Source organism: Bos mutus, chromosome 10, assembly GCF_027580195.1.
Source record: "Bos mutus isolate GX-2022 chromosome 10, NWIPB_WYAK_1.1, whole genome shotgun sequence".
Taxonomy (NCBI): Eukaryota; Metazoa; Chordata; class Mammalia; order Artiodactyla; family Bovidae; genus Bos; species Bos mutus.
Genome location: NC_091626.1, coordinates 32,644,185 through 32,658,165, shown reverse-complemented (window position 1 = coordinate 32,658,165; position 13,981 = coordinate 32,644,185). Strand labels below are relative to the sequence as shown.

The 13,981-nt window shown below is 38.8% G+C and overlaps 1 long non-coding RNA gene across 1 annotated transcript in view; it reads left to right on the top strand.

Annotated features, from left to right (window-relative positions):
* Positions 1–13,981, top strand: part of LOC138989389 (uncharacterized) — a 79,755-nt gene that overhangs the window by 40,542 nt on the left and 25,232 nt on the right. Inside the window, exon 2 of the long non-coding RNA XR_011465627.1 lies at positions 13,664–13,790. This is a non-coding gene — a long non-coding RNA (uncharacterized lncRNA). The remainder of the gene's footprint in view (positions 1–13,663; positions 13,791–13,981) is intronic.

Genomic DNA, 13,981 nt, shown 5'->3' with positions numbered 1-13,981 from the left:
TCCATATACATGCGTTAGTATACTGTATTTATGTTTTTCCTTCTGGCTTACTTCACTCTGTATAATAGTCTCCAGTTTCATCCACCTCATTAGAACTGATTCAAATGTATTCTTTTTAATGGCTGAGTAATACTCCATTGTGTATATGTACCACAGCTTTCTTATCCATTCATCTGCTGATGGACATCTAGGTTGCTTCCATGTCCTGGCTATTATAAACAGTGCTGCGATGAACATTGGGGTACACGTGTCTCTTTCCCTTCTGGTTTCCTCAGTGTGTATGCCCAGCAGTGGGATTGCTGGATCATAAGGCAGTTCTATTTCCAGTTTTTAAGGAATCTCCACACTGTTCTCCATAGTGGCTGTACTAATTTGCATTCCCACCAACAGTGTAAGAGGGTTCCCTTTTCTCCACACCCTCTCCAGCATTTATTATTTGTAGACTTTTGGATCATGAGCCATTCTGACTGGTGTGAAATGGTACCTCATAGTGGTTTTGATTTGCATTTCTCTGATAAAGAGTGATGTTGAACATCTTTTCAAGTGTTTGTTAGCCATCTGTATGTCTTCTTTAGAGAAATGTCTATTTAGATCTTTGGCCCATTTTTTGATTGGGTCATTTATTTTTCTGGAGTTGAGCTGTAGGAGTTGCTTGTATATTTTTGAGATTAGTTGTTTGTCGGTTGCTTCATTTGCTATTATTTTCTCCCATTCTGAAGGCGTCTAGGCAACCATTTCATCTCTCCTGTCTAACCTCAGTAGAATTCCAGGTTCTTCCAATTCTACATCTAGGGATCTTTCAACCATTACACCTCTCCTATCTAACCTAAGAAGAATTTATTACAATTTAAAAATGTTTACAGTGAATATTTCTTAATGATGTTTTGTTTTATATCATATTTACCACTTATTATAAACTTTATTAATAACTTATTTGATTCATAATGGGTCAACAGATGGCAGAATAGTTTAAAATCTGCAAATGTAAAATGATCTGAGAAGAGGAAATCAGTTAGGATACATGTTTTAGAGAATCCTCATTTAATTTGTTGTTCAAGAAAATAACTAAAAGTTTGGTCTGGGAAAAAAAATGAATGACTGTTTCTAACATATACAATGTACTTCCTACTTAGATGTTAACTTTTTAGAAGAATGAGTCAAAAAAAAAAAAAAAAAGAAGAATGAGTCATTAACTGTAGAGCTGAAGCCCTACCTTCTCACTCTTTTAGTGGGTGTAATTTCCCAGCATGTTTCTGTTTTTTTACCATATACATATGTGTGTGTTTAAAATTTCATGTGTTTCATATGAGATACATTAATGGCTTCATAGTGTATCAGTCCTTTTGCACTTTTTCTGCCCCTAACCCCCAACATTTTAGTTTTTTTTACAAAGCTTTTTATTTTGTATTGGAGTATAGCCAATTAACAAATGTTATAATATTGTTAGTTTCAGGCGAACAACGGAGAGATTCAGCCATATATATACATGTATTTATTCTCCTCCAAACTCCCTTCCCATCCAGGCTGCCACATAACATTGAGCAGCATTCCAAGTGCTATATAGTAGGTCTTCAACATTTTAGTTTTAATGTATAACCTTGCTGATACTGGTCATTCATTTTAGCTGTGGAATAGTGTTTCCTTGTATGAATCAACTATAGTTTATCCACTCTCCTATTGATGGGATTCAACTGTTTCCATTTTTTCTGTTACATATAATGAAGCTTCTTGAAGATAAGTCCTTGTGTGTGCAATTTTAGAGCACTTTTTAATCGGCGGAGGTTCACTAGTTGTTGCTCCTCTTATCTGAGCATCAGTTAGATGCTGTGTGCTCCTGGGACATCCTTGCACCCCAAATTATGTTTGGGTCCATTTGCAGCCAGTGCTGATCCAGTTTCTGTGCATCTTCAGTGCCCTCCAGCTTCTTGTGTGTCTGTCTGCTTGGTTTGCTCATGTTTTCTACTAGGGCCTGTTTTAAGCACCTTTCATTTCTTAAGAACCCTACACCATCCTAGCTCCCTCACACCCAAGAGATGAACTGACTTCTTATTTTCCTGAGAAAAATGGGGTCATCTGCTGAGAGCTCCCTCGATCCTTCTCTTCCAGACTTCTCAGCATTTCTATCTAGAGGAATTTTCTGTGCAAATCATAAGTGCTTTGTGATTCTCAGACCCCAAATTGGAACTCTGTCTTATGGGGAGCTGCAAAAATCACTAATTCAAATACCCTCTGCCACCAGCCTCCAGTTCTTCTAGCTTAATACCCAAAGTGAGTACCTCACTGTGACAGTTCTTCAGTTTCCCTCAGTCATCAGTCTGTGCTCCTTCCTCTGTCCGTTCACCTCTTCCTGTCTTCACGTCCCCTCTTTCTATTTCACCCTCCCTGTAGCTCCCACTCTGGCCCGCTCTTCTAGAATCCTGCTTTTTCCTGCTCAGATCTGCTGCGTGGCAGTCATCCTGGGAACTTCCCTTTATTCTTTCTCTGTTCTGTATCTACTCTATTTTTCTCATGTTTACTTTAGTTTTCTATTTTGTTGGAACACTTCCCTTCCTCTTTCTATTTTACTTTCTTATTCTGGTGGAGTAACCTTTTGTAGCAGCTTTCTAAGAGCCAGAGCATAGGAAATAAAGTTTCTGGAGCTTTGCATGTCAAGAAATGATTGTTTTCTACCCTAATACTTAATTAAAACTTTAGCTGGGTATAGACTGTAGGTTGAAAATAACTTCCTATCTGATTTCTAAAAATTGTGTTAATACACATAACATAAAATTTACCCATTTAACTGTTTTTAGATGTATAGTTTGGTGGTATTAAGTACATTCATATTGTTGTGTAACAACCATTACCACCATACATTTCCAGAACGCTTTATCTTCCAAAACTGAAAGGCTATACCTGTTAAACAATGGGTTAGCTAAATTTAATTAAAAGTTAATTAAAACAATTAACATCTCCCTCCCCCAACCTCTGGCAACCACCATTCTACTTATGTATCTGTGAATATGAGTACTGTGGGGACTTCATATAAGTGGAATTATACAGTCTTTATCTTTTTGTTACTGGCTTATTACACTTAACATGATGTTCTCAAATTTGCTGTCATGTTGTAGTATGTGTCAGAATTTCTTTCTTAAAGTTGAGTAACAGTCTGTTGTATATACATGCCACATTTTGTTTATCCATTCACCCATGTATGAACACTTGGGTTGCTTCTACCTTTTACCCATTGTGAATAATGCTGCTGTCTTGATGAAAGTGAAAGTGGAGAGTGAAAAAGTTGGCTTAAAGCTCAACATTCAGAAAACGAAAATCATGGCATCCGGTCCCATCACTTCATGGGAAATAGATGGGGAAACAGTGGAAACAGTGTCAGACTTTATTTTTTGGGGCTCCAAAATCACTGCAGATGGTGACTGCAGCCATGAAATTAAAAGACGCTTACTCCTTGGAAGGAAAGTTATGACCAACCTAGATAGCATATTCAAAAGCAGAGACATTACTTTGCCAACAAAGGTTCATCTAGTCAAGGCTATGGTTTATCCTGTGGTCATGTATGGATGTGAGATTTGGACTGTGAAGAAGGCTGAGCGCCGAAGAATTGATGCTTTTGAACTGTGGTGTTGCAGAAGACTCTTGAGAGTCCCTTGGACTGCAAGGAGATCCAACCAGTCCATTCTGAAGGAGATCAGCCCTGGGATTTCTTTGGAAGGAATGATGCTAAAGCTGAAACTCCAGTACTTTGGCCACTGCGAAGAGTTGACTCATTGGAAAAGACTCTGATGCTGGGAGGGATTGGGGGCAGGAGGAGAAGGGGACAACAGAGGCTGAGATGGCTGGATGGCATCACGGACTCGATGGACGTGAGTCTGGGTGAACTCCGGGAGTTGGTAATGGACAGGGAGGCCTGGTGTGCTGCGATTCATGGGGTCGCAAAGAGTTGGACACGACTGAGCAACTGAACTGAATATGAGTGTAAAAAAAAAAAATCTCTTTGCAATTCTGCTTTCAGTTCTTTAGTGTATGTACCGAGAAGTGGAATTGCTGGATCATCACATGGTAATTCTGTTTTTAGTTTTTTAAGGAACTGCCATACTGTTTTCCATAGCAGCTGCACCATTTTTACATTCCTGCCAAGGGTTCTGATCTCTCCACATACTTGCTAACAGTTGCTATTTTCTATTTTTTTTCTTTTTGATAGTAGCCATCCTAATGGGTTTGAGGTGGTATCTCATTGTAGTTTCAGTTTGTACTTCCCTTATGATTAATGATGTTGTGCTCAAGACTGCTGCCCATTTTAATTGGGTTGTTCACTTTGTTGCTGTTGATGTGGGGGAGTTCTTTATATATTATGGATGTTAATTTCTTATCAGGTAAATAATTTGCAGGTATTTTCTCCCATCCCATGGGTTGCCTTGTTACTCTGTTAATTGTGTCCTTTGAGGAACAGAAATGTTAAATTTTATTGTAGTTGAATTTATTTTTCTTTTGTTGCTTGTGCTTTTGGAGTCATATCCAAGGAATCATTGTGAAATCCAATGTCATTAAACTTTTGCTTTTTTTTAATAATTTTATTTATTTATGTCCTTATGACTGTTCTGGGTCTTTGTTGCTCCACAAGCTTTTCTCTAGTTGCAGTGAGCAGGAGCTGTTCTCCAGTTGCGGTGCACAGGCTTCTCATTGCGGCGGCTTCTCTTGTTGAGGAGCAAGGCTCTGGAATGCGTGGTCTTCAGTAGTTGAGACACGTGGGCTCAGTAGTTGCTATTCCCTGGGCTCAGTAGTTGTGGTGCATGGGTTTAGTTGCTCCGCAGCATGTGGGCTCTTCCCAGATCAGGGATCAAACCCTTGTCTCCTGTGTTGGCAGGCAGCTTCTTTACTGCTGAGTCCCAAGGGAAGCCCCTGCCCTATGTTTTTTCCTACAAGTTTTATAGTTTAAGCTCTTATGTTTAGATTTTCTCAGAATTTTTAAGATGTTTCTGTCTTCTATCGTCCAGCATGACTTATACAGAGTCTTATGCTCTTCCGATTCTTTTTCCTTGGTGTATGGTATGGTTTTATACTATGGGAAGTTCTTTACTCTTGCTATTCTGAAATTTTGCAACCATGTGTTTTGCTGAGAGTCTTTAAAAATTATTATTTTGTTGGCCACTCATTGTGCTTTTGTAATACTTGTTCTTTAGTTCTAGAAAATCCTGCATTACTTCTTTGATAATTTGCTCCCTCTGTTTTCTTATTTGGATGTTAGAGCCACTGGATTGGCCCTTTAAATTTTCTATTTTTTTTTTCTACTTTTCTTCCTTTTGTTTATCGGAGAGGTCCTTATTTAATTTTCTAACCCTTTTATTGATCTTTTAAAATACACCACTTAAATTTTTTTTTTCATGGTACACTGTTCCTGTCTTATTGTCTTGCCAAACTCCATCTTCCTGGTCTGAGTTGATCCTGTCGATTTAGTTTCCCATGGGACATGAAACATTTACTTTGAAAAAAAAATGGACTATGCACAATCACCTGGGTTCAGAACCGATGTCTGATGTACATCTGATATTTCAAACCTGGAAATTTTGCTTTGCCCTCAAACCTGCTCCAGCTGCAGCCTTCTCTGTCTGGCTCAACTCATGGCCTCTCCCTCCTTTCTGTTGCCTAGGTAAAAAACTTAGGAGTCATTTTTTATTCATCTTTTTCTCTCACATGTAACATCAAATCAGTCAGAAAACCTTGTTGGCACCATCTTCAACATATACTTAGAATGACCACTTATTCCTTCTGTTCATACAGCCCTCATCTTAACCATCATCATCTGGCTTACTGTAATAACCTTTTCCTTCCAGCATTTTAATATGAAAATTATAAAACATCCAAAAATTTGAAAGAATTTTATATAACTAGCCATATTCTTAATTCCTAGGTTCCACCTTTAACATTTTACCACGCTTGCTTTTTCATTTATTATCTATCTGTGCCTTCCTCTGTCCACCCGTTCTATGATAATCTTTTCATTAGTCTCCCTGCTTCATTCCTTGTCCCATATTTTGTTTACACACATCAATCCAAATGATAGTTTAAGTCCGATTGTATCTCTTCTCTGCTCAGAACTCTGCTATGGCTGCCCATTTCACTGTTACTAACTCTGTGGTCTTTTGATCCTAAAAAGGAAAATTGCCTTGGTAATTTTCAGATTCCTATGAAATTGTGGATTCATTCTGAGTTTCTGTGTGATATTGCCATTTGTTTCACTGACAATGGAATTGACTTTTCTCTTGGAAGAAATAGAACAAACGGTAGTGCTTGTTCAGAGGGCTTCGATTAAAATCTTTATGCGTTCATTCCTGCCAAAGTCCTTTTCTTGCATTTTGCTTTCCATTTTAGCATATGTGTAAGTGTGAGTGTTATAAGCAAGACTAAGTCTAATTTCACAAGGGCTTTGCAAAATTAATTTTGTCTAATAGAATATGCTTTTGCTTTGATATTGTTAAAAATTAATGGTTAAAGAAAGAGCTAGTGAAATGTGTCAGCATGCAGAACAAAACTTTAAAATACATCTCTTGTTATATAGTGCATTGTCATGTGAAGGAGAAAAATGGAAGAAATGTTGATTCTGTTTGCAACCGATATTGATAGCTTTTATCAGCTTTAAAATAAAGTTCATTTTATGGTGTCACTTCTAAAAAAATTCAATTACCAATTTCATTTTTTCTTTCTTTTCTTTCCTACACTTGCTGGTTCTTCCAGGTTCCTCTTTTGTGTTTGTTTCGATCTCTTTCTTTCATTCTTGGAGGCTCTCTTTAAATGTCTGGTGATCTTTGGTAATATAATCATTCAAGAGTGAAGGATGAAAAAACCAATTAGTGGAAAATCATAGTAGCGTGATTTGGCATGGAACTGACTTTCTTATTGAGGAACCCAAAATATCAATCTCTAGAGGTCTTTTCTGGAAAAGGCAATGGCACCCCACTCCAGTACTCTTGCCTGGAAAACCCCATGGATGAGGAGCCTGGAAGGCTGCAGTCCAAGGGGTCGCTGATGGTCGGACACGACTGAGCGACTTCACTTCCAGTTTTCACTTTCATGCATCGGAGAAGGAAATGGCAACCCACTCCAGTGTTCTTGCCTGGAGAATCCCAGGGACGGGGGAGCCTGGTGGGCTGCCGTCTATGGGGTTGCACAGAGTCGGACATGACTAAAGTGACTTAGCAGCAGCGGCAGCAGCAGCAAAGGTCTTTTCTAAGGGCTTTACTTTCTCCGGAAAAGGATCCTCTGAAATCCCACCTTGTGGGTAGATCAAGTAGTTTGGGGAGCAGGTCCATCTACCAGTGCTCATGAAGTAGGTGGGATAGGTGAGGGCTTGGAGTCCTGCTGTTGATGTGTATACTTGTCTGAAATCTTGCTCCAGTCTTGATGTTCAGCACACTCAGTTCCATTCATTTTCAGGCCTGTATTTCATCTTCAACTTCTGCAGTATCTCACTACCAATCCTAGACTTCTTTGGGATGCTTCAAAGATACAGGTGGAGAAGCTAGAGTTAATACAAAAGCCAGGAATCTTTGACAGCAGTTTAGGAACAAAGTCATGGGGTTGGGCTTCCCTGGTGGCTCAGACAGTAAAGAATCAGCCTGCAATGTGGGAACTTGGGTTTGATCCCTGGGTTGGAAATATCCCCTGGAGGAGGAAATGGCGGAGGAGCCTGGTGGGCTACAGTCCATGGGGTTGCAAAGAATTCTAAAATATGACTGAGCGACTAAGCACAGCACAATGGGATCATGGGCAGAGGTGATGGCAAAAGGAATGAATATATATATGAAAAAAACCCAAACCACTGCCAGTACTTACAACTTAAAGATCTCTTAAGGTTTTTTTGGGAGACTGGTATTATGGTAGTAACAAAGGCAGGGAACTTTTGCTGGGGGGATGATGAGCTTTAAAAATTGGATTGTGGAGTACTAGGGCAGAATTTCTAGGTTAAAATAGACCAATGAAAATGAAAAACAATTACTTCCTGAATGCATGCTTTCTAAATCTGTGCTGATTTCACACATCAGGTTTTATAGCATTGAAGGTTTTTATCCTTGTGTTTTTACTCTTCATTTTTATATTGTCATTAGCTTTTAATTTTTACTGCCAGGTAAGAAATGGGCTAATCTGGATAAAGTCATTTCCTGGATTGTAGTAAATACTGTTTATATACTGTAGTACATCTACCATAGTAAGCACTTAGTAGTGCTTACTACAGGTACTACTATAGTTTTAAGTTTCATGTGCTTCACTGAAATCCAATACGTAAAATGTGTATTATTCCCTTTCTGTAGTGGTGGACACTGCAGTTCAGAGCATTTGGGACTTGGCTGGGGCTTCCATGGTGACTCAGCTGGTAAAGAATCAGCCTGCAATGTGCGAGACGTGGGTTCAATCCCCGGGATGGGAAGATCCCCTGGAGAAGGGAAGGGCTACCTGCTCCAGTATTCTGGCCTGGAGAAGTCCACGGACTGTATAATCCATGGGATCACAAAGAGTTGGACATGACTGAGCAACTTTGACAAGGCCAACAGAAGACTCTTTTAGGAAGGTGGCTGCATTTGCTCAGAGTGCTGTTACCATGGTGGTGGTGGGTGGTTTAGCGGCACAGTTGGTATTGGCTGGTGAGTGACCGTGCTTTGTTGTGAAGTAGCAATATCATATCCAGAGAACTGCTACATGTTTGTTTTCTAAAAGTGTGGTGGATAATTAAGATGGATTATTCTGGCATTTTGTGCTGGTCATTAGAAAAATAGTATCTGAAAGCAGATAGGAGAGTGGACCTTAAAAATCAATGGATCTGGTAATTTGCATCAATTGCTTCTGGTCAAATATAGATGAAAAGATAAGTAATAACAGAATTAGGAAAAGTTAATGGGAAAAAGATGAAGAAACTTATTGCAAATATGTCATCAACTTTTCTTCTGTGAGCTTGTAGGCAGACTGGAGTTAATAATTGTCAGCTGCTAGGACAAGCTCAATATCTTAACTGACAAAAGGGAGATCCTTTACAATTCCTAGCTGGACCATAAATAACATGGTGCAGCTGAAAGAACAGAAAAAAGAACAGGGAGGTACCCCAGGGAAAATGTTGACATTTAAACCACTCTGTTAAAGAACTACCTACATGTACTTAACATGTCCTGCTCTGGTACATACACCTTCCGATCAAATTTTGAAGATGACGTAAAAGTCCCTTTCTCCCCACTGACAGTGCTTTTTTCAGTGCTGTTAGAACAGCAGGGCTCATTAGCAAACTGCATAATAATGGAAAATGAAGCCTTTTGAACTACCAAAAGGACTTTTAGCAATCCTTTCTACAAATTTCTGACAAACTCAAGAGTTTTTCTAATATCCCATTTGTGTCAACAGAGTATTTTTCTCATTATGAAGCTATAGATATACAGTTTCATAGCAAATGGATTGGAGAACTGACCCTGAACTAAGTAATACCTTATTCCTCACTTGTCATTTCATCAAAATAAAAGCATTTTTCTTATTGCAGCAGAAATAGGCATTCATCACTTGAAATTTTAAAAATACAGATAAGTGAAAGGAAGAAAATATTTAATAAAAATCACTAATAATTCCATCAATTAGAAAAAGATTTCTATTCAGATTTCACTTTTGAGTTGTAAAAATTCTAATCATACTAATCTGAAGTAAATACGAAGATTTCTCTTAAAAAGGAAACTGCTCTAGTGTTTTGAGGTTTTAGAGATACCGGATGCATATTAAGATATATTGCATAAGCAAACCACAGTCATTTCAAAATAGCTTATGACATTTATAAAAGCACATGCATTAATTTACATGGATTTTAAAAACACAGTTTCGCATGCTTCTTCTTGATCTCTGAGTCTTCAATGCCACTACGTGAATTCTCTACCTAAACTCTGGTGTGTCCCTGAAGATGATTCATTATTTTCCTTCCGAACCCCGATGTTACATAATTGTAACCTTTATTTGAAAAGGAAAAGTAAGGCCATGAGGACTGCATGGGAAGAGACCGCGTTTGTCTTGTAATCCCACCAGTGAAGGCGGCCTTTGTGCTCCGCGCGGGGAAGGCAAATGGCAGGATGGCCCTCGGGATTTTAACTGATAGACACTTGTGACTTGTTGAGTACCTGGCCCAGCCTCATTCCTCTTTCTGCATTCCCTTTCTCATACTCTTTCTAGCTTCTCAATTTGGATCCAGAGGCATCTCTCAAAGCTTTTCTTCTCTATTCTGTTCCAGTTTTTCATGAGCCCCATATAGTAAGTATATTCCTCTCTGGAGATGTTAACTGTTTCTCACCCAAAACAATTACATTGGAAATGTCATCATACCTTGTCTTCAGTCAGATCCTCTTGACCTCTGTAGCATGTTTTGATAAATAATTGTACTAAAACAATATTTGGATCAATAATCTAACACTTGTAATTGATTCCACCTTCATAGCTTGGTTTTACTTTTTTCTTTTTTCTAAATTTTTTTTGGCTGCACCCCAGCTCACGGGATCATAGTTCCCCAACCACAGGCCGTTGTACTCCAACCCAGGCCGTTGTACTCCAACCCAGGCCCTTGGCAGTGAGAGCACGGAGTCTTAACCACTAGACCACCAGGAAGTTCCCTGGTTTTACTTTTTATTTACATTTTTTAGAAACCCTAGAAAAATTACTACATTTTATTGACTTGTTCATTAATAAAATTTCACTGTTAATAACAGAAATGTCTGAGACAAATAGTTATTTTTAAGGTCTATACTTTCTTTTTACAAATACTATTTTTTCCTATGGCTTTAAGATAGAAAACAGTGGAACCTACATGCCAGTCTAGCACAGGAACATTTTCTTGATTCTCTGGTTATCAATTTGCTGTCTGTGGTTCTGTTTTTAAGTTTTTTCTCCTACATTTGATATTTTATATTTATTTAATATTGAATGGCAATGAGTAGCTCTCAGAGACATTCTTACTAATACTCCTGTATTAGCCTAATAATGCTTACAGGACTATTTGGAGTGAGATGCTGTTTTATATTAAGTACACTGCTGGTATCACATCTGTCTCTGATTCATGTGATGGGATGTGCCCTCTCCTTTGCTTCCATAGCACCTTCTACATACATTTCTTAGAAGAATTCTTTCAATATGTGTTCACTTGTCATTCTCAAAAGATTGAATTCCTTAAGAGCAGTGCATAGCATATATAAATGCTAGCTGAGTAAGTGAAAGAAGGAACTAATGAAATGTAAAGAGTCAACTCATTAGAAAAGACTCTGATGCTGGGAAAGATTGAAAGCAAAAGAAGAGAGCAGCAGAGGATGAGATGGTTAGATAGCATCACTGACTCAATGGTCATGAATCTAAGCAAACTCTGGGAGATAGTGAAGGACAGAGAAGCCTGATGTGCTGCAGTCCACGGTGTCACAACCAGTTGGACACGACTTAGCGATTGAACATCAACAAAGCTAGCTATATGAGGTACCAACCTGTTTTAGCTAAGAGCATGAACTCTGAAACCAAAACCACGTGGATTCAAATCTCAACTCCATCATTTAGTACGGTATGTCCACGGACAGGGCTTCCCTGGTGGCTTAGCTGGTAAGGAATCACATGCAATGTGGGAGACCTGGGTTCAATCCCTGGGTTGGGAAGGTATGTTTATGACATTTGTGCATCTCAGTTTTGTCATTTCAAATATGGGATAATTACCGTACCTAACTCATACAGTTGTGCTTAGAACAGTATCTCTATATAAGTAACTGTATCTCTATACAGTAACTGCTGTATATGTGTTTGCTACTATTGCTATTGTCCTTTTATTTAATAGCCCTGGCGTGGAATAGCAGGTGCCATTAGGAAATTGATTCTGGAATTCAGGATTTCTCCTGTCATCATGAAGAAGTATTTCCTTTCCACTTTGGGTTCAGGAGCTTTCGGTATGGAAAGAGGCAGAGGTGGTCTTTAGTACATCAAAAACTGAGGACATTTGTACCTTTATCAATGATCAGGCTGCACAGACTGGCCAGAACTAACAAGGAGCTTTTTATTTCAATCAGAATTGTATCAACTTAGCACAGGAACAGGAGAAGGAAATGGCAACCCACTCCAGTGTTCTTGCCTGGAGAATCCCAGGGATGGGAGCCTGGTGGGCTGCCGTCTATGGGGTCGCACAGAGTCGGGCACGACTGAGGTGACTTAGCGGCAGCAGCAGCATAGGAACAATATTACCTCAGGGAGACTCTGATTCATCTTACTTCTGGAGGATAAAACAAATTAATTATTAATTAATAAGCATAGTTTCTTTGGTAGGTAAAAATCTTTAACAACAGTGATCCATGGGAGTGATGATAAAGGAGCTTTAGATAAACAGAGTAGGAAGACGGGATTGAAAGATTTTTGAAGTCTGGCTCAACTGTTGGATATTTAATGATTTTTGTCTTGTCATTTTGAAAAAGTGGTCTATTAGATATGATTGATTGTATCTAGCTCTTGGCCTCAGGTTTATTTATTTTTTAGTTCCCCTCCTCAACATTTTATTATGAAGAATTTCTAATACACATCGATGTTGAAAGATTTAACAGTGAATACTCATGTGTTCAACACAAAGATTCTGCCATTATTGGTTTTCTATACTTTGTTGATCACGTATCTGTACACTTAACCATGCCTCTTTCCATCCCTGATACATTTTGTCTTCTTGTATATTTGGTTAGGTTTATTTTGATAAGAAAGTCATCATCTGAATGGGAGAAGTCAATGATTTATTCTCAGCCCCCAGGATAGTAATAGCATACACATACATGAAGCAGTACTTTTAAAAAGTTGATGGTAAGAATTACTCTTACTGGAAGGATTTCTCAAGAGTTAAAGTGGGGGTAGAGTAGAAAATGTGAGAGCGAGTGAGAGTGAAAGTCGCTCAGTGGGGTCCGACTCTTTGCTACCCCATAGACTATACAGTCCATGGAATTCTCCAGGCCAGAATACCGGAGTGGGTAGTCTTTTCCTTCTCCAAAGGATCTTCCCAACCCAGGGATCAATCCAGGTCTCCCGCATTGCAGGCATATTCTTTACCAGCTGAGCCACAAGAGAAACTCAAGAATACTGGAGAAAAATAAGGACTTGGGAAAATAATTCAGTAAATAGGTAACCCATGAAAACATTCTTTTTCATACAGTATTTTTAGTTTCACTTTGCAAACTACACAGAACCAATTGTTATTGTTTCCAGTAAATGACAACCATCATGGAGCAGAAAAGGAAGTAAGTTAAATGGAAAGTTTTAAAGAAAATCCCTATAGGTGGAGGCCAATAATATAATACAAAGACCTAAGATATCAGTTTGTGTCAGCTTTACATCCTCTGGACAACTTACAGAATGTAATTGTGTAGCTTTCCTTTTCACTGGTAGTACAGAATCCACAATGCTAGCCCTTGTGGAGTTCTGCCCGCAACTCTGAAGGGCCTGAATAGATCATAGGGCAAAATCTTGATTATGACTCAGAAAAGAAGGCGTAGTCACTTTGTTCCTCATAAACTAAGCACTCACTCACTAGAAAGCTGTGATTCTTTTGGAGGGCGATTTCTGGTTGCTGTTGTTTTCTGACAGTGCATGTTTACTGGAAATGCAGAGCTGCAGAGTACTAATGAGCATTTATCCCTTCTATTTTTAGTTCACTTCTTTAACTGCGATGAACATGATATAATCTCACTGAGTCAAAGGATGGCATCTAGTCCTGTGCTTCCCCGAAGACCAACAGGTTTCCTTGGGCATTGATGATCTCCATTTTTCATTGCAAGGTAATTAAGATTGGTTGGGGTAACCCCATGGCAACTATGCAAACCTCACTGTCACCTGTTCTCAAATTGTACGGCTTTCTGTCTCTGTTATGGTAAAATCTATACATGTTGTTGTTGTGTTAGTCGCTCAGTTGTGTCTGACTCTTTGCAACCTCATGGACTGTAGCTCGCCAGACTTCTCTGTCCATAGA